At 39.2% G+C, this 25,672-nt stretch overlaps 2 long non-coding RNA genes across 5 annotated transcripts in view; one reads left to right on the top strand and one right to left on the bottom strand.

Annotated features, from left to right (window-relative positions):
• The window catches only part of LOC118147387 (uncharacterized), a 103,505-nt gene extending 98,429 nt beyond the window's left edge, over positions 1–5,076 (top strand). For 3 of the 4 annotated variants that reach the window (XR_013526136.1, XR_004733732.3, XR_008476446.2), the window contains one exon: positions 1,260–5,076. This is a non-coding gene — a long non-coding RNA (uncharacterized LOC118147387). The remainder of the gene's footprint in view (positions 1–1,259) is intronic. The other variant, XR_013526135.1, reaches the window with a different exon arrangement.
• Positions 1–25,672, bottom strand: part of LOC118147386 (uncharacterized) — an 88,097-nt gene that overhangs the window by 33,416 nt on the left and 29,009 nt on the right. The gene's annotated exons all lie outside the window — the stretch shown is intronic.

Below are 25,672 nucleotides of genomic sequence, written 5' to 3' on the forward strand. Positions count from 1 at the left end.
GGACATCAAAGTCCAGGGAATAGATAACAAGAGATTGTGTATCTGTGGCTGCAAAATTCTGACTCTAAGGAGCTCCTTGATTGGACAAAACACACAATGACCTGAAAATGCAGTGCAAATACAAAGAACATGAGTGCAAACTCCTCGATTCTCAACACTTTAGTGTGGTTCTCAAACTTAAGTGAGCATCAGAATCACATGGAGAATTTGTTCAAACATTTCTCCAGGCCCCACCCCAGCACGCTTCATTGGTAGGTTTAGGGTAAGACCTGAAAATTGGTATTTCTAACACAAGTTCCTGTGATGCTGCTAGCTCAGGACCACCCTCTAAGAGCCGCTGCTCTGTACTACACGGTGATGAATGGCAGTGCCAGGTCTAGAGCTGGGACAACCTCTCAGCCAGCACAGAGGTCCCTCTACCACAGTGTGCCCCTTCCCCTACATGCTACATGCTCAGTGCACTCATCAATCTATGTGTTTATTTGCTCTAGCATTTCCTACTTTGGCTTAATTAAGCTATTATTCAATAAGACAGAGGAGGCCCTGTGACCTCTTGCCAATTCTATTTGCCTGATAGCATCACAATGTTCAAATAAACCACACACACACACACACACACACACACACACACACACACACAAACCAACATTCAAGCTGATTAAGTTTCACAAGCAGATTACTCTTAAATTGCCTGAGATCTGTGAGGTCGGAGAGGTTCACAGGTGCACACTGAGGTCTACCCCTTAAATACTCTTGATCTATCCCGCAGCCCCCTTACCTAGGAACATGGCAACATCAAACTGTCATCACATGCAGTCATTTCCACAGTACATCCAGGAAGTCTTCATTCCATCTGCCTTGTTACTCCTGGATCTCAGCTTTCTATGTTTTCGTTGCCTTTACTCTGCATTTTGACCTCATCTAGGCTCATCTTTCTTGTACTTGCCTGGGTCAGAAAGTTTTTGAGTTGACTCGCTTTAGGATTCTTGAGCCACTCACTGACACAGGGGGAACAAAACTAACAACAGGCAGGGAGCAGTGCTGGCCACCCACCACTACTCCTGTCCTCCAAGGGACGGGTGCAGGTTATGGGGAGGGGCAGAGAGAAACAGCAGTTCATTACCTCCAAAGCTAAAGACAAGACTCCCTTGAGAATCCAGATCAAGCCGCATCATTTTTACTGCTGGTACCATTTTTTAAAAGTCAAAATATTCAGGTAAATCCTGGTACTGAAGCTGGTCTCTATTTGCCTTTTGCAGGAAGCTTCGCCAAGGCACTGTAACTCAGAGATCCCTCATCTGAACTCCTAATGAAGTGTAATAGCTGCCGGTGGTTGACCACTTGCCAAGCCCTAGGTGAAGCATTTTATTTGTGTCATGCCATTTAATAATTGCAACGTCTCTATCACAAAAGTCCTGTGTGTTCCACATTTCATGTGTGAGGAAATTAAGACTTACGGATTTTAAGTAACCTGTCCAAAGTTACTTCTAATCTGTGTCGGAGCTCGTATTTCAACCCTGTCAGTCGGATGCCAGACTTGGCACTTGTGCTGGTGTGATTTCTGCTTTCCTATGGCACAGACAGCCTCAGCCAATCACATGGCACTTTCACAGTTTTCGTTTGACAGATTTGAGATGAATATCTTGTGAGCAAATGAACCTCAATTCAACACAGACATGTGGAGCACCAATTGGGTTTTCAGCCGGCTGTGTGCAAGGATCCACCACGATGGGGTGGGAGGTGGGAAAAGGAAACCATTAAATTTGGTCCCTACCTAGGGAGAATTTAGATATGCATGTAAGCTGTGGAGAATTGGACAGGAGAACATATGGTGAAGTGGCCAAATGTGTGAAAAGCAAGCTATAAAATATGTGTTTTAGCTAAAACCGAGAACTGAAAGAAGAGGCTAAATAGGCTAAATAGTATAAAGGAACATCTTCCAAAATCAGTGGCAAAGCCACTCTCAGCTCATATGGTGACAGACTGGCTGCCTAATGTCCTAAAAACTCCGTCATGTATCCATTGCACTGGGGGTATTTAGAATGCCCTCTCATTTTAATATTTATTTAGAAGTTAATTACTGTCACTGTCAGCTCTTTTATCTCAACAACATTTCAGAGAAATGTATTCAGGCATTATGTGACTTGTAAGTAAGATTAACAAGAAAGTTCACAGACGTGTCATAATCAAGGGATTTGGCTGTTAATAAAGAACCTACTGAAAAATGAGTTAACACTACACAGAATTTGAATTTGGCTAAAGCAAATTCTAGAGTTCCATGTAGTATTCTTTTTTTTTTTTTGTTTGGAGATGGAGTTTTGCCCTTTGTTTTGTTGCCCAAGCTGGAGTGCAATGGTGCGATCTCAGCTCACCACAACCTCTGCCTCCTGGGTTCGAGGGATTCTCCAGACTCAGCCTCCTGAGTAGCTGGGATTACAGGCATGTGCCACCATGCTCGGCTAATTTTGTATTTTTAATAGAAACAGGGTTTCTCCATGTTGGTCAGATTGGTCTCAAACTCCTGACCTCAGGTGATCTGTCTGCCTCAACCTCCCAAAGTGCTACGATTAAGCATGTCATCTAAACCTAGAATAAAAATTAAAGACCAATGACTACAGTCATGTGCAAAATGGGCAATGTGACTATCTAGCTCTGAGGAATATTCTAGGCTCAAAAGCCTCACTTTTACCCTGTATTATTTAAATCTTTAAATAAACACAAATATGCTTTCAGGTGGGCTTCATTGGATGTAATACCTGCATTATGCCAGTGCACTCCCACACAGACACACATAACTGATGAGTTGATAGAGTCTGTTACCCCTGCTTTACAGATGGCTAAAGGGATTAAGCAAATATCATTGCTGCAGCATGAAGCTGAGCCTTTGTATTCACTTATAAAGTTAGGGAAGTCACTGAAGAGAAAGATAAATCATGCAACTGGAATGGAGAAGAAAAGCTCCAATTATAGTTCCAGAATTGGCTGCCACCTTTAGTGTTAACAGAGTGTGCACGTTTCTCAGAAGTGACACCTGCATTGTCTATTGGGAAACATTTAATCCCTGGTGCTGTATTAAAGAGGCTGGTGAACATACAACTGAATAGAAATGATGTCAGTTCCTTCTGAGATAGAAGCAGCTTCAAGCTTTACTAATTGAAGTAGGAGCATATCAGAGAGTTCTGTGGACCTCTCCTAATTTGATTCCACTTGCAGTGTACCATTCTGCCCTACAGAATACCTGGAAATTGAATAAACATATGACTATTTGAATGTAGATGTAGTTCTGATGTTCCTACTGCCCTCTGCATAAGCTTTTATCTAGGATTTGATTAGCCGTGTCCCTCCTGCTAAAAGAAAAGGTTTTTGTTTCATTTACTGTAATATCACTGATGACTAAAGTGTGCTATGCATATGGTTGGCTCCTAAGGAATGATCGGGGAGGGTATTTACAAAAACAACTCTTTTATCTTGGGGTCACTTCCCCAAAAGCCTCACGTATCAACAGCAGAGCCAAGAATCAGAGAGAAAAGACAAAGCTCTTCTGAACAGTCAGAATGGTTGTAACCCTGAGGTCTGTGCATTAAAATCTGTGCTTTATCCAAAGGAAATACTCTTGAGTGTTCATCTTACATCTATTTTTTAATCTGTATTTTTGTCTTCAGTAGTTGTCACTGGAATACAGTTAGTGCTCAGTAAACGAGCGTTGCATCAAGAAAGCACATTGTGCACATTGAGGTTTCTGATCTGAAAAATGTGAATGCGCTTAATGCTTGGGCACTTAAAGCACACGTTTTGGTTATCTGACAAAGATGCTCATGGTGGGAATTGACTCTCTTGTGATTCCAGAAATATGAAGTGTTGTATTGACTATTTCCAGGTGGTACCACTGACTTGTCCTGACCTGGAGAGGCTCTGGCTTGCTCAGCCTACTGTTGAGTTTGCAGTGAGAGTGTAAAGACAAGACAGATACAGATGCTAACAGGACATGGACACCTTCTCAGATAACTGACTTCATCTGTCTGCCTGTTTATGTGGAGAGCTGATTATCAGCCATGTGCAAATGCTGGGGAACCGATCTGATCTCTGTGATGTTTTACACTACAGGCAGAGCAGAGCCATCCTTCTATCCAACATTCACTCAGCGAGGCAGGAAATATAATTAAGCTTTCATGCATATTCCCATGGTACCCTGCACAGTCAATCATTAAAAAGGAAAAAAAAGAGCCAGTGTCACAAGAGCTTGTTTGTTTGAAGAATCACCTACGAACTTAAGAGCTCTGAGAGGCAGAAAAAGGGATACAAGCCATGTGAGGCATCGGTGGGAGTGGTGGCTTCCTTAGGGGAGTGAAAGCTGGACTGAAGGTGATTGTGGGAAATTATTCTACAATGCACATAAAGCATATTTAGTCCAATAAGCAGAATCCAGGGAGTTTTTAGTGGGAAAATTTCACTCCAACATTGCAGTGCCTAAAAGAATGAAAATCACTTGACAGTGGTCAGTACTATTAGAGTATATTAATTGCTTGTTAGGCAAATCTATTGTGCAGAGGACTTCCCTGAAAATATTGATAATTTTAATACAAAGAAATGTTATAGGACCAAGAATTATGAGACCCAATTTGAATTCCAGCTTTGTCAATTATTGTGTAAACTTGTGCAAGTTACTGAATCACTAAAACATCAATTTCGTCGTTCATAAAATAGGTACGGTAAGATATAATCATACTATTGTTCTCTGGCTCAAAGTAAACAATGCCATATATTACATACTAGACTCTCTTTTTGATAGTTACAGTGCATGTATGAATTTTAAAGGCTCCAAAAGGGCTAAGTTAAAAACAATAACAAAATAGCAATAAGAAAAAAAAGCCACCTGTGTGGTTAATGATTAACCAAGTATTTCACAAACGTAGGGCCGGGTGCGATGGCTCAGGCCTGTAATCCCAGCACTTTGGGAGGCCGAGGCGGGTGGATCACGAGGTCAAGAGATTGAGACCAGGATGGTCTCATGGTGAGACCCCGTCTCTACTAACAATACAAAAAGTTAGCTAGGCATGGTGGTGCGTGCCTGTAATCCCAGCTACTCAGGAGGCTGAGGCAGGAGAATTGCCTGAACCCAGGAGGCGGAGGTTGCGGTGAGCCGAGATCGCGCCATTGCACTCCAGCCTGGGTAACAAGAGTGAAACTCCGTCTCAAAAAATAAAATAAAATAAATAAACAAACAAATGTATTATTATTATTATTATTATTATTATTAATTTTGCAGAGTCTCACTCTGTCACTCAGGCTGGAGTGCAGTGGCAAAATCTCGGCTCACTGCAACCTCCACCTTCCCGGATCAAGCAATTCTCATGCCTCAGCCTCCTAAGTAGCTGGGATTACAGGTGTGTGCCACTATGCCAAGCTAATCTTTGTATATTTTTAGTAGAGTTAGGGTTTCACCATGTTGGCCAAGCTGGTCTCAAACTCCTGACCTCAAATGATTCACCTACCTTGGCCTCCCAAAGTGCTGGGATTGCAGGCGTGAGCCACTGTACCTGGCCGTGCCCTGTTTTATCTATAATTAATTCTTGCTAATATGTCATAGAACTAGGATTTCACAGATTATACTTTGGTAAATGTCAACTTTGTCCAAATTCTTTAGTTTTGAGATTCCCCAAATAAGTCTCTATCCAATGTGAGGTTATGGCCCTTACCACAGGACACTCCATACCATGCTATGGTGGAAGACAAAGATCTATTCGGATCTCAAATTTGGGTCTATGTTGGAATCACCTGGAGTGCTTTAAAAATTACTGGTGCTGGGCCGGGTGCGGTGGCTCAAGCCTGTAATCCCAGCACTTTGGGAGGCCAAGGCGGGTGGATCACGAGGTCAAGAGATCGAGACCATCTTGGTCAACATGGTGAAACCCCGTCTCTACTGAAAATACAAAAAATTAGCTGGGCATGGTGGTGCGTGCCTGTAATCCCAGCTACTCAGGAGGCTGAGGCAGGAGAATTGCCTCAACCCGGGAGGCGGAGGTTGCAGTGAGCCGAGATCGTGCCATTGCACTCCAGCCTGGGTAACAAGAGCAAAACTCCATCTCAAAAAAAAAAAAAAAAAATTACTGGTGTTTGCGTCCTACCACCAGAGATTTCTATATAATTGGTATAGATTAAGGCCGTATCACAAAGTCTATTTGAAACAGCCTGGATAATTCCAAAATGCAGCCAAGTTTAAGAACTAATGCAAACGATAACCCTAGGGCTATTTTTCTTTTAACAGCGTTGCCATATTTTTCATTCTGAGAATAAGCCTGCAATGATTTTACAAATCTCAAGAGTTTGGTAAATACCCAATGATTATGATCAGGTATCTCTCTGTAATCATTCTTTTATTAACTCATTTAATAATCATATGCTGATCACACAGGAAACAGCTATGTTCAATAGGTTCTGTTCAACCCTTCTAACTCCTTGCTGGCCCAGTGCCCAAAGCCCTCCCGTGTTTCTCTGAACTACTACTCATTTGATTGTTTTTACCATGTAGAATGCTACATGGAGTATTCTGCCCAGCTAATAATTACCTTTCTGTTTGTGTCTAGCTCATGAAGCATCCCCCCGCCCCGCCACCCTCCAGCTGAACCACGAGGTCCTAAACTCACGTATCAGCAATACAGATATGAAGGCACAGAGAGCCTTATACAGAATAAAGAACGAAAGCTTCAGAGTAAAATATACATAAATGTAAACACTGATTCTACCTCTTATTATCTGTGTGGTCTTAGAAATTTTAATTTCTCTGACCTCAGTTTTCTTATTTATAAAATTGGGGTGATAATAGTAACCTGGCAGAATTTGAACCACGTGAAGTTTATAAATCCAGGCATATCCCACCAGAGATGATCAGACAAGAAAGTGCTTATTTATGCACATTGACCATTTCAAAACCTTAGCTTATTGCACCACACTTGCACTGAACAGGATGTAGACTCCTCATAGGGTAATTTTGTAAAATGCACATCTCAAGAGCCAGGAGAAAGGCACTTTATGCAAAGTTATTTTTCCTGAACTCACTGTTTTTCTGGTATAAGTAAAGAATTGAGGAAAAAAATAATATGGTCATTTTGATACATGAATGTAGAGATGGAATAATTACTTTTCTGGATAAATCATATCCTTAAGAAATAAATGTGATGAAATCCTATTTCAGTTGGACTTGAAGGTATTTCCACTAAATACCATGAGAGACCAAGTGAGAGAAAACATGAAACAGATTACATAAAGGATATAAGAAACACATTAGTGAGTTATTATCCATGCTAATAAAAACTACAAAGAACCCTCCTTAATAACACAAGGAGGCCCCAGAGCATGTGGGGAACTGTGTGTGGTTTCCGGATGGGCTCCTAGGTTTGGGGTTCTGGCTATGTGTCTGTATCAGACCAAAGAACATAGTCATTTGACATTTATGTTGTATTAATTAATATAATCTTTTCTGTTGGTGGCCATCAACATCAACAAACATGATCCATTTCTGTTTTCTTTTGCCTTATTGATTCACTCTGGGATTATCTGTATGGCACTTGATCCCTGGAATGGAAGTAAAGTTGCATGGAAACTGTTGCCTTTATGGTCTTAGCTTCCCCTGTTCTTTGTGTAGTCATAGGAACTCAGAGCAGAGGTCCTCAAAGAGAGAAGCAGAATGGGAGAGGAAGACAGGCAGACACTACGTAAGTCTCAGGCCATGGATGTTTCACAGCATTCCTGTATCTTTTACTGCCTGATGAGTTAGTCCCTATGTCTCCAAAGACTTTATTGGGGATCTCTTCCATGTATCCAATGCCATCCTGCAAGGAGTAAAATCAGAGCCTCAGTATCAGCAGGGGGGGTTGGGATCAGTGGGTACTTGTATCAGTCCAATTTCATACTGCTATGAAGAAATACACAAGACTGGGTAATTTATAAAGTAAAAGAGGTTTAATGGACCCACAGTTCCACATGGCTGGGGAGGCCTCACAATCATGAAAAAAGGTAGAGAAGGAGCCAAGGCACGTCTTACATGGCAGCAGGCAAGAGAATGTGTGCCAGGGAGCTGCCCTTTATAAAACCATCAGATCTCATGAGACTTATTCACTATCATTCGTAAAAACAGCATGGGAAAGAACCGCCCCCATGATTCAATTACCTCTCACTGGGTCCCTCCCATAACACATGGGGATTATGGGAACTACAATTCAAGATGACATCTGGGTGGGGACAAGGTCAAACAATGTCAGTACTCTTTAACAGGATCTCTGGGAAAGCAAGGGGGTCCCTAGGTATACAAAGCCCTATATGGACTCTTCACTGAACTCCCACCATAAAATACACATGCCCTAGCCCATTGACCAAGAAATTTGCAAAATTTGCATTTCCAAGCCAAAAGAGGAGTGTTAATGTATATTTAGTAGCATACTGCCTGGTAAATATTTAATAATATTAGTAGTCTATTATTGTGATTATCATAAATCAAAAGGAGGAAGACATACTATCAAGTGGTTCAAGAAGGTCCAGTAAGATAAGAAATGTTAAAAGTTTATTGGCTTTAGCAATATGAAGATCAACTGTAACCTTGCAAGGTACATTGAGCAGTGAGTGGAAGGAGGGGAAACTGGAAAGATGGTAGAAAACCTTTCAATAAATTAGCATGGGAAGAATTGGCAAGAGACTAGTTGCAGTTAGAGAGAGAACCTGGGTCAGTCACATTGCTTTTTATGATTTATTCTTCATCTAGAATGGGGAGCATGCAATAGTGATGAAGTGTGAGTGACTCCTGACCCTCCTGCATCTCCCACCTTCATGGCCTTTGCCTGCTCCAGGTCTCTGCACCATTCATGGATTCCCTGGAGTCTATGCACCCTCCAGAAGTATGACCTTGCAAGACAATTGGTAGTTCTAATTTAAATTGCTAAGCTTCATGAAGGGTATAAGAAATCAATAGAATAATAGAACCTCCCCCTCCCCAATACTTTACACACACTTATGACTTCAAGCTGAAATATTGACACTCATTTTAAAATTAAGATATGACTCATTTACTCATCCCTCTGTGGATCCAGAGGGAGTGAAGGGCTCATTTAGCAGAAGCCAATGGCCAGAGCATGAAGAAAGTTCCAGAGCTGTTTATAGGGCATCTGATGCAAGGGGTGACTCAACAGAGAAGTGCTTGATTCTAGAGAGATCAAACTCTTTTTCCCGCAGAATGACTCAATTCTACAGGCTTCCACTTAAAATTGGCCATTCCTGAGGCTGCCTGGTTTTCAGTTTTCTAAAAATAAAATTCCAAGAACTTTAAAAGCTCTGATACCAAAGGCACTGAGTCACCAAATGATTTCTACTCTGTGTTACAGATTTGATTTTGTCCATTATTTAGAGTATTACAAATTGATAATAGAGCAGTAAACCAATCCTTGAGAATCCCTAATTCCTAAAACTTCTTAGACACTTTCACATTTGACATTTCCTTCATTTCTATTTCCTAAAAATTCTCTCCTTAATTGTGTCAGTGATTATTTTCCCGTCTCATTGGTCATATTTGGAATATTTTCTTACTGACAAAATAACTGTTGAGTGCAATTCAGCAGTTGAGCTCTGAGTCATATACATGAATCCTTACATTCTTGGATTATCTGAGCCTGGTGGTTAAGATGACTGACAGTGTTCATTGTGTTAAATTATCTATCTCTGTTTCCAGAAGACGACTTGACCTAGACTTGAGAAACTTCAGAGATGTTGCCAAAAGAATCAACTCTATGGAAAGTCTATTTATTTTTAAGCATAATGCCTGTTGTTTTAAACCCTACTAGTTCCCTGTTGCCTATAGGATAACTACCAAACTCTCTTGCGTAGCAAGAAAGTATCTTATAACCAAACCCTAACATGCTTTTCTAGAATCACCTTTTGAGGTTTTTAAACCTCTGTTCTAAGCTACAGCTATACATATTTCCCATGCATTGGTATGTGCTATTTCTTCTACCTAGAGGTTCCTAGTTCCACATATATATCTAATTTGAAAATACTTCTGATAATCTTATATCTGATTCAAACATTAGCTTTCTTTCTAAAATTTCTGGCAAGTCCGTACATGAAAATAAAGCACTTTATGCATAACATATACCACACATCTTATTCATTACTTTCATTGTTGAATTTTACTCACTGTGGGTGTCTTACGGCAATATATGATTTTAAATGTCTTGCTCTAATTCTTATAATTAGTTAGAACTCAATATATAAATAAAATGTTTATATTGTATATTACATCCCCAAAATAATTGGGAGGTAAAAAATAAATTGCTCATATGATTTCCAAATTTTCAGAGCATATTTAAAATGTGATATTCACTAATTAATCCCTGATGAGTTGGAAGTACCTGACATCCTCTCCTAGAAAATTTCATCTCCTTAATTTTAGTCTTGGATTTCTGTTACAACATACCTTCTGTCTTCAGAGAAATCAGACTGTGAATGGTTTCATTTCAGTTTCTTGGTATGATATATGCTTCTAAATGCAAATTTGAAAGAGAAAAAAAAAACAAGGTACTTAGCTACTTCAGACTATTCTTCTTCAAGATGAAAAGAATCATAGAATGGGCAAGTGATCAGTCCAAAGCCAGGCAGTGATCTAGAATCAGATCCAGAACTAGAATGTAAGTCTCCTAAACAACATCTCCTGTATTACTAAGAATAACATTAAATTAAGCATCAAAATATCTGAGTCCCATTTTTGGCTTTGTCCTCAATAAGCTCAGTGATTTAAAACAAATCCCTTTTGGGTTTTACTTGCTTTACCTGCAAAATAAGTAAAGCCATACTTATAAAGGTATTGTGAGGATTAAGTCTGATAAGAAAGGCAAGGAACATTTTGAAAAATACTTCACAATGTGTTTATAATAAATTTTATTACAAAATTAATTCTAGTTTGTGGCAGATAAGGAACCCTGCAGGACACAGCCCTGACTGAACTCTTCCTGGTCTTAGTTGCCTCTGTAAAGAGAAAATTTTTTCATAGAGTAACTTGGTAGCTTGTTAAGAATATGCCTTATTGTTCCTCTTGTTGCACAATGCCACACTGAAGGAGAGCTATTTTAATGACTGAATTTCAGGCATTTGGGGAAAGAGAAGGAAAGAACCTGGGTGCAGGGGTGAAATTCTTCTCAGTGACTTGATCATTCACCACAGCCTCACTTCATCTCAGAAAGAAGTCATCCTTTCTAATGTGTGTGTAGTCTAGGCTGTGCCCCACATACCCAATTAAGCCTCTATTCTAACCACAAGGAAGGTTAAACTTTGTCTTCAGCTAATCTGTGGCTGATAGATACTTGCGCAAAGATGGCATCAAGGGTAGGTTGCAGATGGCTTTGCAACGTCCTGTGTTGTACTGGGATGGTGGTGGTAGGATGCTTGTTAGGGGAAATTAAAAAGTGTGTCCATACACAAAACCTAGTATTTGAACCTACCTGCAAAACTCATGCCTCTTCTTCCTCTTTGCAGTAAATATAGTGCGTACTGTATATAGAGTGTGTCTGTGTGTATGGGGCATGTGTATGTATTTGTGTATATGCGTATCAGGGTAGAGGAAAGATGGTTTCCTACAAGGGCAACACTGTATTTGCCTTAGCCCGCTCTTGGCCAAGTTGGACAACACCTCTGTACTCTAACGACTGTAGCCTTTAACTGCTTCTTGACCAGATTGCTGGTATTCCATCTTATATGTTCGATGGGAGTGTGTATGTATCAGTAAAGCTTCCAGAGACATTGCCTTGCCCGATAAATAGATATGCTGCTTGGTGGATACCTTCTTATCTTCTTATTAATGATATGTCCAAAGCTCAGATTAACACCCTAGGACTTTGAAGATTGCCTCAATAGGCTTTTCTGAAAAGCAGAGCATTATAACCACCAGTTACCCTTTAGCCACCCATTTTGAAATTTGGGTAGAAAAATGATCCCATTTCCTTGCCCTGTTTTTTTCCCCTTGTGGCTCTATTATCACCAGGGGACACTCAGATTTATCTGCCTTAATAGTGTATTTCATTGTTTTCCATAGGACTAAAAATAATAGATTTGTAAAGAGAAATAGAATTGAATTTTTCTCCTTCTTTAGATAACCGGTAGGAATTCCAAAATTATTACTTGGGAGGTTTTCCTCACTGTGAATAGATTATTGTCCATGCTACATGTTAATTTCTCTTGTCGGTATCATTTTTTAAAAAAACAATATATTACTATTTAAGAGTACATCCTTCACTCTCTTTATATCTAAAGAAAAAAGCATGGACAAGCTTCTGTTCATTAAAAGTGTGTGCTGGAGGGAGTGAGACACTTGTGGGTCCCTCTTTTGGTTGTTAATTTTGTGGTTAAGTAAGCTGTGCCCTGTAGCACTTTGTGTCTGATTCACTATCACTTTGGACATTTAAATGTTAATTATCTTGGTTTTCTAAATTATTGTATCTGACTTTTCCATGCCCAGTGCCCTGGATATTACAAGCTATCACTAAGCTGGTGTTTGTGAAGATATCACGGCTTCTATTTCTTGCCTGATAGTAGAATGCATACTTCATGCTGAATTATGAAGACCCAATTAAGAGTGTATTTCAATCTGCTGTCTTATTATAGAAAGAGGATACGGAATAAAGAGATGGGGGGATTTGAAGCCTTTATGGGACCAGGCAGGGAAATTGGGGTCAGAAGTGGGCATGGAGAGACCATAATGGAGTCCAGGAAAGGTTGGCATATTAGATTTAGGCTGAGCATGAAAGGGCAAGAAATTAGCCAGAAAGCTAGCTGGCACAGCAAAGCATGTTCTCACAAAATTACCTTCTTAATAATGAATCTTAGTGGACTTTCCCTGTGTGTGTGAATGTATGTGCCTGCGCACAAGCACGTGCATGTGTGTATGTGTTTCATGACTTATTAAATAGATTAACTACATTGATTTTTACTTTGAGATTTCCAGGCAATCACACAATACTTGAATTTTTCAATCCTGTTGCTACATTATATGTTAATAAAAGCCAATAGCAAACATTTAAAAAGTTTTCCTAGATTATGGCCCTTTCAAGAATCAATAATCTCATTGTCATGGTTCAAAAAGCTATCAATTCTATGAGGACCACTAATGGCTGCAGAAAGAATGCATGTAAACACCGCCAGAAAAAAATCAATGTTCTCTCTAAGTCATCGATAATTCTTGATGGCAACTGGAATTATGAAAAACATTACATGTACCTCATGTCTTAAGCATTTGGAAAAGATCCACATTAGGTAGCTGGAATCCTGGTGTCCGAGACAAAGCAGCTATCATTTAGGCCTGGCTGATCTGTTAACTGGTGCTTGAATACTGCCTATGGTTCCTAAGATAGAGTGGCATACACATGACTCCTTTGGCAGCCAGAGCAACCCTGTGAACACTGAACTAAACTAGCCTCCTTGTTGTAGATGAAGTCTCAGTGAAGAAGAGAAGTGGCACACCGGCCAAGCCACTCACAAGAGAGCTGGGAGTGACGTGTAGCTCTTCTGACTCCTGTTCTTTCCCATTGGTGGTGATGGGTGCCTCCACCAATGTAACTGTGAATGCAATGTTTATTTATTCACCAATTCTCAAGAGGCTATAATCAAGCAGTTTCCTGAGAAATCTGGGTATTGGTAAAGGATCCAGAAGTTCAACTGCATAGTACATCTCACCTAGGTTTATAGAGTTACTACAAATGAGTATTCACTGAAGTTAGGGCATACTTTTTTCCTGCCTTTCAATTGTCTCAGGTGTTGCTTGAGTATCTCCACTCTCTCAAGCATGGTATTTTGCATTTATTCCCACACTTCCCCATTTTAAAGGGAGAAGATAAAAAATAGAGCTGTGCCTACTGAGGTCACTCAGCTCTTAGCCCCAGCACTGCATAGCAGTGAACACATTTTTTATCCTCTAACATTGTAACTTTTTTTTATGTAGCTGTCTCTGCCTTTGGTTAAGTCTTATTTTTAAATACAAATTTATGTTAACATTAAAAAATGTTTACAGATTTTGTTTTTAGTTTGATACTCAACCTCAAACAGAATTAAAAAAGAAAGAAATGATTGTGGGAGACCCTCAATGCAGTAATGAATTCAACATTCTTCAATCAAATTTAAAATTTAATTATAGTTAATTGTTCTTTTAATGAAGTACTTTTGACATAATGCCCCATTATTATATAATTAGATAATTAACTCCATTAATCATATTACGACTTATTTTTCTCCATGTTTTCTTTATATATTTATATACCATGCCCATTTGTACAGCCACGACGCTCACCGTAATCAGAAGTATAAGTCAGGGTAGACAGAAGATCCTGGTGAAGGAAATCCAGTGTTGTTTCTCCAAGTGTGCCTCCCATGCTCCTTCATTTAGTATAAAATTATTTTTCAAAGTATCTTTCACATTTTCAAATCTATGAAAGGCAGCACTCAACATTTTATTTGCTGTTTTCTGACCCCTTAATATGCACCATTCAGGCACGTTGCTAGGCCTGGAATCAGTAGAAAGGAAAGGCAAAAGATGACTAGGCATATTCTTTGATCTAAAGAAGCTCATTATTTAATGATGAAGAATGTTTGAAAGATGCTTATGGCTCCTTCTTTTAAAGAACTCATAGTGCAAAATAAGAAGTCAAGTACAAAACCTGTCACAGTTATAAGACACTATTAGATTTAGTGCACCAGTGATGGTGGAGGGACGTCAAGTAGGTGAGTCTGGTTGCATTGAATCTTTTTCCGGTGACCTTGACTTGGTCATATTTTACATGTTGAATTAACTTTCCACCACACGAGTCCTTGCAAGTCTGTGTTAAGCAGCTTGTGTCCTCTCTCACATTCCTACTTCTCACTTGATATAGCAGGAAATGATATTCTTTCTCATGTTTGCACATAACCAAAGAATTATTTTTAAACTGTATTTATGTAGCCTGGGGACAGACATCTAACCCAGCCCTGCAGTCTTATATACATTCCACTGTATATTCTCTGGCAAGTACTCAACCTTGCTGTACCTGTTTCATTACTTACAAAATGGAATGTATCTTATACACAAAATTTTAAAAGTTACTAAATATAAATCACTGAGAATCATTCTTAGCACACAGTAAAAATACAAAGTGATATTACTTCGATAATTCTATTCTACTTTAATTTTCTCTTTTCATTAACTAGAGATGCAGTGGCAACTGACTCTATCAATGCCCTTTCTTGTCCAAAACTCATATCTGAATATCCATGAACGGTCTCCATGAGCGTGGTAGGGGTTTTTGTATATTATAAACTTCCTTATTTTTAGAAAGAAAGGAACCCCATTTGCAATGCCTGTTGCCTTACAGTATCTTCTCTATTATTTTGATGTTCTAACGGTTACTTTCAACGGGTATTGCACTAACGGACATTCTCAAGGCCAGAGCAGCAGTCTCAAAAGACTTAATAAAGCAGGAAAAAAAAAAAAAGAAAAATGAAAAGGAACAGCAAGAAAACAGAAAGGTAATCTTCCTTTACCAGTGATTTTACTTACTGATTCGTTCACATAATTATCTGTTTCAACCTACTTACATATGGTGACACTGGATTCTGCACAACTGATTCGCTGTCATAGGAGAGAGTCATGCAGACTACAGAAATCCACCCAAAACCTACAGATGGAGAATCTGTTTTCAGAGGAGCTGTCTGCTTTGGGAGGCAGCTCCAGAAGCAAGCCTCAGGAATTATTTTATTTATTTTCTTATTGCATTTTAGGTTTTGGGGTACATGTGCAGAACATGCAAGATAGTTGCATAGGTACACAGGTGGCAGTGTGATTTGCTGCCTTCCTCCCCTTCACCCACATCTGGCATTTCTCCCCACGCTATCCCTCCCCAACTCCCCGCCCCTGCTGTCCCTTCTCTATTCCCCCCAATAGACCCCAGTATGTAGTGCTCCCCTCCCTGTGTCCATGTGTTCTCATTGTTCATCACCCACCTATGAGTGAGAACATACGGTATTTCATTTTCTGTTCTTGTGTCAGTTTGCTGAGAATGATGTTCTCCAGATTCATCCATGTCCCTGCAAAGGGCACGAACTCATTGTTTTTGATTGCTGCATAATATTCCATGGTGTATATGTGCCACATTTTCCCATTCCAGTCTATTATTGATGGGCATTTGGGTTGGTTCCAGGACTTTGCTACTGTAATGAAATATCATGTGTATAATAAAATCCCTAGTGTCTACTGCAGGTTTATGCAAGGTATCCATGATATTCCTAACTCATCACAGAACAACTCGGGAGAGTGTGGTAAAAGCCAGGAGTTCATGAGGAAAAGTGAAGTTGTCCACGGGTTGACCTTTTTGTAACACTAGGAATTACTCTTTGCATAAGAAAATACTGCCCATTGGAAATGGGAGGCAAAATTACATATTTCAATGGAATATTGGACAAATGGGGCAGAAATTGACACAGAGGTTATTTTTCTGTGTTGCTCCTTGTGTCTAAATACACTGAAAATTCTTGTCATTCATACATTATGTTCTTCTTCCTCCAAGCACCCAGTTCACTGGTGATGCACAAGAAAGAATTGTTGATGTTCATTGGGCTGTGGGAGAACTAAGGTGACAGATGCTTATATTTAATGAATGATGAGTCTGTGGCAAATGCCTTGGAAGGTACTACATATACATCACCTATTTAATCCTCAGAAACATTCTCCGGGGTCAAAATTTTTGGCCCCAATATAGGGATGGGAAAACCGAGTCTCTGGTATGCTAAATAAATTGGTATAATCAAACTCATGTAAACCAGTTTTTTCCCTCTTTCCTAGTTAATCACTAACATTACAACATAAACGCCTGATTAAGTTATCTCTCTGAAAATTAACTTCAGAAATATAGATTCTTTTCAATATCTTTCCTCTGTGTTTGCTACCTGTTAGGAGAACTACTCTACTTGATTTTTGAACTGATGGGTCTTAAGCTGAATATCTTTTGCACACAATTATTCATAAAGGTAGTAGATTTTTTTAGAGGTTTTAATAAGGGATGAAGAGCTAAAATTTGACTTGAAAGTCAAAAGCCTAGGAAAATGTCCAGAGACAAAAGCATACAAACAGTAATACAGTAACCTGGATATTTTCTTCCAGCAGATAGCTTAACTAAAGGTGAATTCACCATTAAGTCCAACTGTGGGGAATGCTTAATGATGTTAAATGAACTCCACTGGTAACAAAAGGTATCCAAGTACATCTACAGATGCTCTTTACAAATGACATGATGACCCAAGGGACTTATTGGTAGATGGGGAAAAATGTGAGTACTTATTAAAAATATTACTTATAACTCACGCAGGTGATTGAATGCAGAGCTTGAATTGAATGAATAAGATACATCGAGGCTACAAAATATTTTTGTAGCCTCCTCCTCCTTATAGGCATTTATAATCTAACCAAACACTCCTCAGACTCAGAAGCAAATCCAATCTCCCTTAACCTCAGTTTCAAAACCCATAAAATAGAAAAGCAAACACCCCTCTCCTTCATATCAAAAGAATAAAGTGTGTGTGGCAGTCCCAGATTCTAGCTTTTCTAGCTTTCATCCTTCACTTAGGCAGCTTCAGAGCATCTGGTCCTCCTCTTTTCCCCCTCTGGACTTCAGTCCCTGTACCCTGGTTGAGTTGCTATATGCAAGGCAATGCTGACTGTTTAGGGTGGTTGCTCTTTTAAACAGCCTATTTCCTCTTTGTACTCTATGAAAGAGCAAAGCAAGGGTTTTTAAATCCAAAGGCATTGAGGATGTTTAAAAAGCAGCATTCACAAATGGCCCACCCATGGAGTCTCTTTGCAAGATGCTTGAGCCCCAGATGCAAGGGAGGCCCAATGAACAAGACTGTTTAGGTGAACCCCTCAGGAGTCTGGGAATGTGTGATGCTCTACCTAGTATTTAATAAGGAAGTCTAAATGTCTGTTGGACAACCCTGTCCTGCCTATGTTGGTGCATTCCATGGGGACAGTTCTATCATACCAGTCCATTGATGAGAAGAAGAAAGTTAGTGATGGCAAGGCCATTTTCCCTGCATGAGATGGATTCAAATGCACAGAAAATACCAGGTCAAAAGTTCAAAGTGGCGCTTGTTCATTCTTCTGGCAGAAGTAGAATCATAAGGGGTAAGTTATGCTTTGCAAGAACCAGAAAAAAAAAAAAAAAGAGGATTTTGAAGACATATAAACCAGCTCCAGTCAAAAGGCAGCTGCACTACACTAGACTCCTAAGACTACAAAAAGTTTCAGGCTGACAGTGTGTCTTCATTCTGATGGGGAAAAATAAAAGTGTTTCCTCTAGTTCTGGCAGCTCTGCAAGGAAAAAGAGGTATTAGCAGAAGTCTGAGCCTTCAGGGGTCTGGCCCACATCCCAGCCATATCCTGAGATAATGGCAGGACTTCCAAAAATTCTTGTGGCAAGGATCCGCATTTCCTGTCCTAAATGGTTAGGCCATCTGGAATGTCTATTATGGAAGCATTAAACTTATGGAACTGTCCTCGCAGGCTCCCAAAACTACTTCAAGTATTCTACAGAATAAAAATAAGTTAAATAGAAACAAACTGTGCAGATTACCAACTCTTCTAGTGGAGGAGGCACAAATGTACCAGAGTCATATGGAAAATACCAAAATATAAAAACTAAGGATTTAAAAAGTACATTTCACAGAGCGATTTCAAAGAATGAATTTAGGATATAAATTTGAATATAAAGTCAGGGCATTTTGGCCATGGCCTTCTGGAATTTTTATAGCTACCTCCAATATGTACATTAGTGGTTTCCATAGCAGGAAGACAAAGAGAGGCAGGTGGATTGTGCCGTAATTCCCACCTCCCAAAATGCATCCAAAGTGCTTTGGTGGAGAGGCAGGAGTAACATCTATCCACACACAAGACAGAACTGCTCTTCTTTAGATGTAATTATAATCATGGAATATACATGTAAAGAAACTGACAACCAAAAATATTTAATAAAATGTCTCATGAAAACATGCTCGCATCTGGAATATTAGTTTTCTATTGCTGCATAATGGGTTACCACAAACTCAGTGACTTTAAACAATACCCATTTAATATCTCCCAGTTAAGTAAGCCAGAAGTCCAGGCAGATTTGATTGGGTTTTCTACTTTGGCTATCACATGGCTAAAAGCAAGGCACCTGCCAGGCTGTGCTCTAACCTAAGACTCTGGTGAAGGATCTACTTCCAACCTCGCTCTGGCTGTTGGCAGAATTCAGTTACTTGTGGCTGTAGGTCTGACGTCCCTGTTCTCTGCTTAGAAGTCAGCTGGCCCCCCCCGCCACTTCAGCTGCTTAAGGCTACAGGATTTGTTCTGCTAAATTCTTCATGGAACCTGACCCAGAACAGGTGCTCAATGGATGTGTGTTAAACAGAGATAGGTAGTACAATTACTCTGTATTGCTGGGTTATGTATAGGCAGTAAATTATATTTCCAACAGCTTTGTATGCTGTTAAGTTAGCAAAATAGACTAAGGTTTTAAGTCCCACAATAAACAATCAATATATATTGTTAAGTTAAGCAAAATAGAGCAAGGTTTTTAAGTCCCACAATAGACAATCGATACATATTGCAATACAGAATCCATAGACTCAAATGAGTTTGTACAGTTCAGTTCCCTTCTTTCCTCATTGTGATAATACATTTCTCAGTTTAATCTGCTGATTGATATTTGAGCTCTCAGAAATCAGGGGATTACATTCTTTGCTCCTGCAAATGATAACAGAATTAGCTACATTGAATATGTCAGTGCCATTTCTATTTTGGGTAACCAGGTGATTTGGGAATGAGGCAGCTATGGTCAATTGATCAGCTCGTGTCCACTAAGATTATTCCAATCCCAAATCATATGAGAGTTTATATCTATACCCCAGTTTTGTGAATGTCCCATAGACTGATCATCAGGCACAACACAGGACTCTCAGAGCCACCAGTCAATATATGATATGGGAGTCTAATATGCACAGCCAGATCTGTGATGAAGGATTAGACAGAGAGGGTGCCTAGAACGATCCCTGCCAGACAGCAGCACTCAGATGCCACACTGAGGAGAAACAAACACCTCCACTCGAAAAATGGCCCTTAACTGCTGCCCAGAGAGCATAGGAGCTATCTCTCAGGTATGCAGAGTCAGAATGAGAACAGGAACATAGGTTGTTGGGGCAACTCTGAGAAAAGCTGTGATTTTAGGTACTAAATGAATATAATGACATGAATTCAAATATCCTGAGGCTAACACAGATCCATGGACTTCTCCTGAACAAAATGTTATATTAGGAAGCTGTGATATTATGATTTATGATATATATAATTTATATGTATGTTTGTTCTTTGTCCTGCTTCCTGGTTTCCCTGCACACAAATCCTAAAATGCCTGGAAACACTAAAGTGAAAAGTGTTGGGCTGCATGAGAATGAAGTGACTAGTGGCTGGGGGATCCAGGATAGCTTCAGGAAAGGAGCTGCTTGTTAGGGGAACCAACCATGTGATGGAAGTGTTGAAACTTTCAGCCCCACCTGAGTGGGGTACTGAGGTTGATTGGTTATCCAGTGGCCAGGGATGATCAATTATGCCTATGCAATAAAGTATCCATAAATCCCCAAAATGACAAGGTTCAGAGAACTCTCAGGTTGCTGAATACATAGAGGTTCTGGGAACATGGTACTCCCTGAAAGAACATGGAAACTTCATATCCCTTCTCATATACTTTGCTCCCTATACCCTTCATCTGGCTGTTCTTCTCTATTCTTTGTAATCATTTATATAAATAAGCAAATATAAGTAAGTGTTTTCCCGAGTTTTGCCATTCCAGCCAATGATCAAACCCAAAGAGGAGGTCATAAAAACTCCTGATTTATAGCTTGTATAGCAATAGCACAGGTGACAATTTAAGACGTGCACTTGGTATCTGAGGTAGGGGCAGTCATGGGGGACTGACTCCTTCACATGTGGAGTCTGCACTGACTACAGTTAGTGTCAAAACTGAACAGAATTTTAGAATGCCAGTTGCTGTCTGCTGGAGAATTAACGTGTGGAAAACAAAACAAAGCAAAATACACACCCGGTGTCAGAAGTGTTCTGGGTTGTGTTGAGTGAAAGAATATTAGGAAAAGAAACAGTCTGTTTTTACTACTGTATACAATGGCACAGCCAATTGAGAGAGGGAGTAGGGTAAAACTGTAAAGACACTGAATCCTAAATAATCTGTCAATGAAAGATCTCTGTGGTAGGCTACTTAGCCACTAAGTAGACTGCACCTTTGTACCTCCAACAGATTAAACACTGGACAGATGCTCCAAGGAATCAAAGACAAGGACCAGATCTGGATTTTTAGAAAATATTATCCCCTCTCTCAATGGCCTCACTAGGTCACTGATGGTAATGTTAGCATTTTAACACTCTCATGGAATACACCCTGTCTATACACTGGTTAAGCACCTGAGTGCACTATGATAGAATGTAAAGAAAATAAATGAGCTATAAATAAACTGGGGCTCCAAGGAAAATTAAAATAGGTACATGACTATGAAGATGATGTCTTTATTTACCATATACTGTAAGTTACATATATTATAAAATAATTTTTAAACAATAATCTCCCCTGTCCTTATGCTTAAAAGTTATAAACTAAATCACTGGTCTTCTTGATGCTTCAGCATAAGGTCCTCTACACAGGGTTCAAAATCGGTCCAGAATACATTGCAATTATGCTTTTCAATGAATTAGTAGATCAGTGAAGTTGTTTTCAACAGACTAAGATTTATTTAACAGACTAGGATATTTTGGTTGAGATTTCTTTTTTTCAGGAGAGCCCTCTTGTGGGTGACAGACATATTACCAAAACATAGATTTTCATTGACTCAGGAATAGGCTGAGAAGAATGTTTATTTTAATAATAATAAAGTTAAATATGTATGTACTTTGTGCCTCCACATAGTTTCTTCCTTTCCAACTTCTGTAATTCAATTATAGAACTCTGGACTCCAAAACTTTCAGAGGACATAAAAGGTCATCTAGTCCAGTGGTTGCCAAAAGAGGTAGTCATGTTTGTCATCCAGGGAAAATTTTAAAACTGCATGTTCTTGGGAAATACTCTGAGACATTTTGGGTTGGTAATGTATTAGTCCATTTTCACACTGCTATAAAAGTACTTCCTGGTAATTTACAAAGGAAAAAGGTTTAATTGACTCACACTTCTGCATGGCTGGGAAGACCTCAGGAAACTTACAATCGTGGTGGAAAGGGAAGTAGGCACATCTTACAGGGTGGCAGGAGAGAGAGGAGAAAGCAAAGGGGGAAGCATCTCTGACAAAACCATCAGATCTTGTGAGAACTCATTTACTATAATAGAACAGTATGGGGGAGCCACCCACATGATCCAATCATCTCCCTCCCTCAACAGGTAGGGATTACAATTTGAGATGAGATTTGGGTGGGGACATAAAGCCAAACCATATCAGTAAGTCTGGAGCAGGGTCAGAAATCTCTATTGTTTTAAACCTCCTCAAGTGATTCTGATTGAGTCAGACTTACCACTATGGTTTTCCAAATTCCTTTTTTATTATATTTGCTGCTACCCAATGGATATTAATATTTTAAGGCTATTCAATCTCCAACTCAACAGGGAACTTTACAGGGACAGGGCTCTGCTTGACTTTCTCTTCCTCTAGCACCTAGCACAGTGATGAGTAAAGACAGGGTGCTCAGTAAATGCTTACCAGATTGATTTAAGTAATTCTAATCTACTAATCTATATTGTTAATAGTATGCAAATTATACTCCCAATGGATTTACATTCTGGCAAACTTTAAACAAGGAGATTACAGTGTAAAACTTCACAATAGTCAATCAATACAAATGACCTTAAACAATCCAGGAGCATTCAAACTAGTATTGCATATATCTGTAAGGCTTACATTAAATAGTGAAATAAAGTTGATATTTCTTTTCCCCCACTTGCATGTAAAAAGAATGTGCTGTTATATTTAAGTTACAGTTAATAAAGTTTTTCAGCCTTTCTCACCATTCAGTGTAATGTACTTGGTATGAGAGCAGTAATGGAAAGAAACAATCTGCAAGAAATTGTATAAGAGGGATACTCTCATTTATATGCACAATTTTGAATTCAAAGAAAATAAGAAGCAAGTTACCATGCATTTACCTTTACAAATGCTGGGCCTAGGCAAGATTGGACAGATAGAAGCAATCGGATCTGACGATAATATATTCCATCTGCAATTGTTAGAGATTTATGCAAAATAGCAGGTAACACCTTCCTTTTGAATTTCAAATGCTGTGTAACCTTTTAAAGATAACAAGGGATATTCATCTGAAATAATGGTGAGAAATTTATAACAGAGACCACATAATTAGTTGTTATATTTTGCAAGTACCACACACTCTGATAGGAACATGGCTAGAAAAAAAAATCCCTCAGTAAGAAGAAGTCAGTTTCTTTTCTTTTTTTTTTTCCTTTTCTTCCTTGCAGTTGAACAGCTTGGTACATAGGATACTTAGAAGAATATAAATAAAGTGTAAGACAGCATCCTCAAATGCTTATGAGATCTATTGGATTTTCAGGTTTATTTCTAATGTGTATTCTTATCAAAACAGCAAATTATGTGGGTCTGGGTTAAATTCTTTACCATGGTAGGAATCCTTCAATCCAGAACCTAGCAATTCAGTACAGGAAGTAAAAAAATAATCGATTAAATTTTCTTAGGGTGGTCCTTTTTACCCGTTATTTTCCAGCAGAATTCAATACTCCAACTTCAGTTCTGAGTAAAAAAATACACCTAAATTTCCTGGCACGATGCCTTGCAGCATATTTGGATGCACATTAACAATAGTCATAAGAAGCTCAACATAACTGAGCATCAAATTTAGTATTACCTATTTGCTTTCTCCTAAGGGGGTGGGGGAACACATGTAGATATTATACACATTTGTTTTCTAACCCTTTCAATTGTGAGGATGATAGCCAGCATTCCTGGTTTGACTTGCTGAAGTCAGGGTCTACTGAAGACCTTATTCTTAAAATACTGTGATTGTGTCTTTTGACCTGATTGGTCATTCCCCAAGGGACTGACACAGAGGCTGACTTTTTGTTTTGCACTCTCCCACATCAACTTGCACCCTGGGCTAGAGTGGTATTCTGGGTGGCACAAAGACTTAAAGACATAAATACCTTGTGTTCACCTTGGGCAAGAGATGATGAATGGGATGAGAGGCAGACAGAACCCAAGCTCCCAGGAAGAAAGGATTCAAGGAAGAAGATTACTGGGGGAAAATAATGACTTAGAAGGGCCATTTCATATACTGGAAAGGCAAAGTGCAATGTGTACACCTATGACCAGACTCATGCTCCAAAAACACTTGAAAGTACTAGAGACTTCTACCTTTGATAGATCTGTGGGCTTCACATACGCAGAAGATGATGATTAGGCAGGCTCATACATGGTCTGGATTAGCAATGGAGTCCTAGCTCAGAGTCAAGTCCCCAGCTCAGAGCTAAGAGGCAAAGACTAGCCTATTTTAATTTTTTTCATTTGACTCCACACATTTAAGGAAATCTCTGTCAGGTCACTCACTGACCATTAAAATAACAGAAAAGAGACATTATTGACCACACAAAGCAAGGAATATAGACCTTGCTAAACTAGCTTGAAAACATCACTAAACAAATGGATCACTGCATCTATCAAACATCAAAAAAAAAAAAGAAAAAAACCTCTAGAGAAAAAAGAATCTGATTTCTAAAGTTACAATGCTAAAGTACTTAAAATGTCCAGTTTTCAACAAATAACTACAAAGTACATGTTTACCTATGCACATCTTGTACATGTACCCCAGAACTAAAGCTCAAACTAAAAATAAAAATGGTATAGGGGAGACAAAGAATCAGAAAAGTGTGGCCTATTCACAGGGGGAAAAATCAACAGAACCTGCCCTTGAGAAAACCCATTGGTCTTACTAGACAAATACTTTAGATTATCTGTCTTCAATAAATCTAAAGAGCTAAGAGAAGTCATGGACAAAGTATTTAAAGAAAACCAGGAAAATAAATGAGCAAATGAGATCAATAGACAGAAATTACAAAATGTGTGAGCAAATAACTCATTTTGTGTGTGAGCAAAATGAGATATTAATAAATAGATAGAAATTATGAAAAAGAAAACAATTAAAATTCTGGAACTGAAAAGCACAACTGAAGAGAAAAATATTATCCAGTCTCAGGATCAGAAAATGTTTTGTTTTGTTTGTATAACGAAAAGTGAAGGGAGCCTAAGGGATATGTGAGTAAGAGTCAAGTACATAAATTTATGCATTATGGGAGTCCCAGTGAAGAAGGGAAAGAGAGTAATAGAAATCGAATTTAAAGAAATAATGGGGAAGGACCTTGGGGGGAATAGGGGAGGGACAGCGGGGGGTGGGGAGTTGGGGAGAGATAGCATGGGGAGAAATGCCTGATGTAGGTGAAGGGGAGGAAGGCAGAAAATCACACTGCCATGTGTGTACCTATACAACAATCTTGCATGTTCTTCACATGTACCTCAAAACCTAAAATGCAAAAAAAAATAAAGAAAAAGAAATATTCTCCCCCTC

The sequence above is a fragment of the Callithrix jacchus genome, chromosome 14 (genome assembly GCF_049354715.1).
Source record: "Callithrix jacchus isolate 240 chromosome 14, calJac240_pri, whole genome shotgun sequence".
Classification (NCBI taxonomy): Eukaryota; Metazoa; Chordata; class Mammalia; order Primates; family Cebidae; genus Callithrix; species Callithrix jacchus.